Below are 4,932 nucleotides of genomic sequence, written 5' to 3'. Positions count from 1 at the left end.
GAATAAAACCACCAGAATGGGCCAGAAGACACGGCAAAGTAATTTTGCTTCATGATGACGCACCATCACACACTTCAAAACCAGTTAAAGACATGTTAAAAGATCTTGCCTGGGAAGTGTTAACCCACCCGCCGTATTCACCAGACCTTGCTCCTTCAGATTACCACTTGTTCTGATCGATGGCACACGCACTTTCTGAGAAGCACTTCAAAACATACAAAGAAGTAGAAAATTGGGTCTCTGAATTGTTTGCCTCAAAACAAGAAAAGTTCTATTGGGATGGTATCCACAAATTACCTGAAAGATGGGGGGAATGTGTAGCTAGCGATGGACATTACTTTGAATAAAGCACTTTTGATGTTTCTCTTGAAATTATTCTATTTTCTTTGATTGCAAAATCCACATAATTAACTGGTACACCTATGCACTTATGAGTATGCCTTGGCCCAGGGGGCTCCTGATCCTTGACTGAACCTCCCTCCAGAAAACAGTAATGCAAAGGATTTAGTCTTTGGAATAAAATAGATGGTGGTTTGAATCCTGTCTAATATAGTTTCCAGCACATAGTAGGTTAAATTTATTCCCCTTCCCGATCTGGACAGTTCAATTCAAATATGTTAGAAAACTTGAACAAGACACCAGAATATTTGTATTACAGCCACTGATGTCCTCTGTGACCTTGTTAAGGTGATGTAGGCTCAATGTTCCCTGTCTTCCTCATTCTTCAAATGAGAAGAATGCCAGCTAGCTCACTTCCCGACTATTGTGGGGATTAAATAAATGAATGTTCATTAATTCATTGTGAAAAGTACAAAGAGCTACCCAACTATTAGGGATCACAGTGGGCCACCGCCCTAATCAATAATCTCTAGGACAGACTTTAGAGCACAAACATGCAGGCAGAAAGAATGCAGAGTGGCTGTTTCCCTCTGCGAGGTTGCTGCTGTGCTGCAGGCATTGACAAGCCTGGAGAATGTGGAGGTCAAATACCAGGAAAATCCTTCATGCAACAGAAGACTTTTGTCAGCAGAGCTGAGCAGAATGCCAAGTCACAGACCAGTCCCCTGAAAGCATGGTTAACTTCCTGATCAACATGTTGAAGCCCTTTGGAAAAGTCATCACTAACCCTAAACTCCCGGAAGTCTACACTTGGTACATAATCCCCTAAGTCAGTGGTTCTCAACCTTCCTAATGCCAAGACCCTTTAATACAGTTCCTCATGTTGTGGGGCCCCCCAACCATAAAATTATTTTCGTTGCTACTTCATAACTGTAATTTTGCTACTGTTATGAATCGTAATGTAAATATTTGATATGCAGGATGTATTTTCATTGTTACAAATTGAATTAAAGCATAGTGATTAATCACAAAAACAATATGTAATTATATGTGTGTTTTCTGATGGTCTTAAGTGACCCCTGTGAAAGGGTCATTCAACCCCCAAAGAGGTCTCGACCCACAAGTTGAGAACAGCTGCCCTAAGTCTTCCATACAAACACTTCATTTTCTAGTCAAGGAAACTGAGGCCCAGATTCTCAGCTAGTTTCAAATACACATTTCTTTCTACTCTGCCAAATATTTGTTGCCACATTTGCTTTATGTATACTCCCCCCCCGCTCAGCTTTATTCAGGTACACTTGACAAATAAAAATTGTATAGGTTTAAGGTGTACAACATATTTTGATAAATGTATATGTTATGAAAGTCAAGCTAATTAACATATCCATCAACTCACAGTTATGATTTTACTTTTATTTATGTATTTTTGGTTGAACCATTTGAAAGGAAGTTGCAAATATTGCTCTATCCTTCAGTTCTTTTAGCCTGAATTTCCAAGATAAGGTATTCATAACTACAATGTCATTAACACAACTAAATTAAGACATTCAATAATCACATCCAGTATGGTAGCAAAAAATTTTTTTATAACTTTTAAAAACTCCAGGATATATAAAATATATTTCTTACATATCTAGTCCACTTTATTCTGAAATAACAAAAATCGAACCTGCCAAATTTTTTTGTGTGTGATATAAATTAGGAGTGAGAAATTCCCCAAATCCCCAAACACTTCAATTTAAGTACAGTCCTTACTACCCAGAATCCTTTAACCTGGATGCGGGTGGGGGTTGGCCCTCCCCAGGACTTGGAAATGTAAACAAAAATGAGGGCAGGATATGGAAGCCCCCTAGACAGCATAATTTATAAAATGAGCATGGTATCTGAGGCACTTCGGATGAAAGTCACCACAGACATGCCCAACTTTTCATGAAATAGCTAAAAGGAATAAAGTGTTTCTCATTACATTATAGCCTGCAAGGTTTTCATTAAGTTTTGAAGTTGCCCTGTTTAGTTAAAAGCATTTGGGCTTTTCTGAAATGAGTAATTCTAGAGGTTTAACTTTTCTGTGGTCATTTTAATAGGACCCTGTAAATTTATTCCCCCAAGCTAAACTTTGTCACAGAAGAGGTGCCTGGAGAAATGAGGGAGCCCCTTGAGTATGGGTCTTGTGACTCAGTAAGGAGGTGGGAGCCCTCTTTTTCTTTATTCACTGGAATACTGTAACCTTGTTAGAATATGAAGAGAGTTGTGTTCGCCCAAACAAACAAATGTAGCTTGCAGGGGGTGGGGATTGGGAAGAGGGTTGGAGGCTGCTCATGAACATGTGTGCACACAACCAGTGTAAGCTTGGAGCCGAGCCTCCTCTTCTGACCTGCAAAGCAAACACTTAAAGCGGCTCCTGACCAGTCTCAGGTCTGATAACTAATTAGAAATAATGCCTCAAGCTTTTGTAAATGAGGTACCCTTGCCCTAGCTGGTTTGGCTCAGTAAACAGGGTGTCAGCCTGCGGACTGAAGGGTCCCAGGTTCGATGCCCAGTCAAGGGCACATGCCTAGGTTGCAGGCTCCATTCCCAGTAGGGGGCCTGCAGGAGGCAGCCAATCAATGATTCTCTCTCATAATTGATGTTTCTATCTTTCTCTCCCTCTCTCTCTCTCTGAAATCAATAATATATACTTATAAATTAGGTACCCTTAGATACCTTCTGTTATAGTTTCAATTGTGGTCCCAAAAAGATAGGCTGAGATCCTATACCGCCGTACCTTATAATGTGACCTCACTTGGAAATGGGGCCTTTGCAGAAGTAATTAGTTAAGATGAGATGAAACTGCAGTAGGTCAGGCACTTAATGGAATATAAGGAGAAGAAAGACAGGGACACAGAGACTGGCAAGCAACCACAGAGGCAGAGACTGGAATGATACCACTGCAAACCAAAGAACGTCAAAATCACCCACAACCCCAGAGCTGGAACTAAGGCATGCAGCACACTCCCTCATCCACCTCCTGCCCAGAGCCTTCAGAGAGAGCACAGCCCTGTGGACACCTTAACCTTGGACTTCCAGCCTCCAGAACTGAGAGGGAATAAATTTCTGGTGTTTTAAGCAACTCAATGTGTGGTGCTTTGTTATGGCAGCCCTAGACACTAATACACCTTCAGACGCCAAAGACCAAAAACCAGGACTGGGACGAGGATACAAAGAAAAGTATAGGAAGAACCAAGATGGCAGTGTAGGCAAATGTCTGTACTCTCTGCCTCCCACAATCACATCAAAATTACAACTAAAATACAGAACAACCATCATCCAGATCCACCAGAAAGCTGGCTGAATGGAAGTTCTACAACTAGATAAGTAAAAAAGAAAGCACACTGAAACTGGTAGAAGGTGCGGAGGCACGGAACAGGCTGGTTCAGCCACTCAGGAGTGCCACTTTTTTAATCAGGAGGGAGATGGTCTCTGTGGAGGCTGCCCAGAAGAGCAAGGGGTCCCAGCCCCACACCAGACGCCCAGCCCAGGGTTCCAGAGCTGGGAAAAGAAGTCCCTATGGGCAGTAAGAACTAGGAGCTGTAAAAACCAGATTGGGACTCAGTGACACAGAGGTTGCTAGAGACCCAGCTGCTCCTCTTAAAAGGCCGGCACACAAGCTGAACTTACAAGCTCCCACTTCCTCTGAGCTCCAGTGGAGGAACTGGATTGTCTGGCATTGGGGCAGGAACTCGAGGTGACTTTCTCCCAGATGGAGGTCCTCGCAGCAGTCATTGTTCCTATGCTGGGACCTTCCCAGTCGCAGGGCTGACTGGAAGCCATACTGTTTGCTCTGCCTGGTGATTCCCTGAAACCCCACCCCATGCAATTTACAACCCCACCCAAGCTGAAAGCCAAAGCTTTTGCATATGAATGGCCAATCCTTGCTTAGGCTAAAACCTATCAAACAAGCTGCAGCTGGGTCAGGAAGCCCCAAGCCTATCAATAAAAGGCCTAAGACCAGGCACCAAGACCAGCCTGCCTTGCTTCACAGCTGGGCCTCGTCTGGGCACTTTCAAACCTGATACAAAAAGGAGGAATCTGCAGATCTCTCTCTTGCTCCTGCTGGGGGGCCCATGCAGTGGCTGACTTTGCAACTCCCTGGAGACCCAAGAGCCAGGGGTCAGTATGAGACCATACCAGATTACAACTCTTCACATCCATAAGTAACACACTCAAGGGGCAGACTCCATGAGTACCAAAGCCCCACTGAAGCAAGTCCTGCTCCATAAGGGTGTCTCCAGCACAGCAGCTCTCCCACTGTAGCTGTAGCTGGTCCCCACAGCCAATTGGCCTGGAGGTCAATTCCTCCCAATGATACCAACAGCAACAAAAGCTCAACTACAGCAAGACTGTGCACACAGCCCACAGAGGGGTGCACCTAGAGTGTCCACTTCAGGTGATTGGGGAGGTTGAGCCACTGGACCCTATAGGACACCTACTACACAAGGCCACTCTATCAACTCAAGGAGACTTAGCAGCTCTACCCAATATATAGAAACAAACACAGGAAAGCAGCCAAAATGCAGAGACAAAGAAACATGTCATAAATAAATAAAAGAAATT

This window comes from Myotis davidii, unplaced genomic scaffold (genome assembly GCF_000327345.1).
Source record: "Myotis davidii unplaced genomic scaffold, ASM32734v1 scaffold204, whole genome shotgun sequence".
NCBI lineage: Eukaryota > Metazoa > Chordata > Mammalia > Chiroptera > Vespertilionidae > Myotis > Myotis davidii.
The sequence above is the reverse complement of the archived record's forward strand: the minus strand, read 5'-3'. Positions refer to the sequence as shown.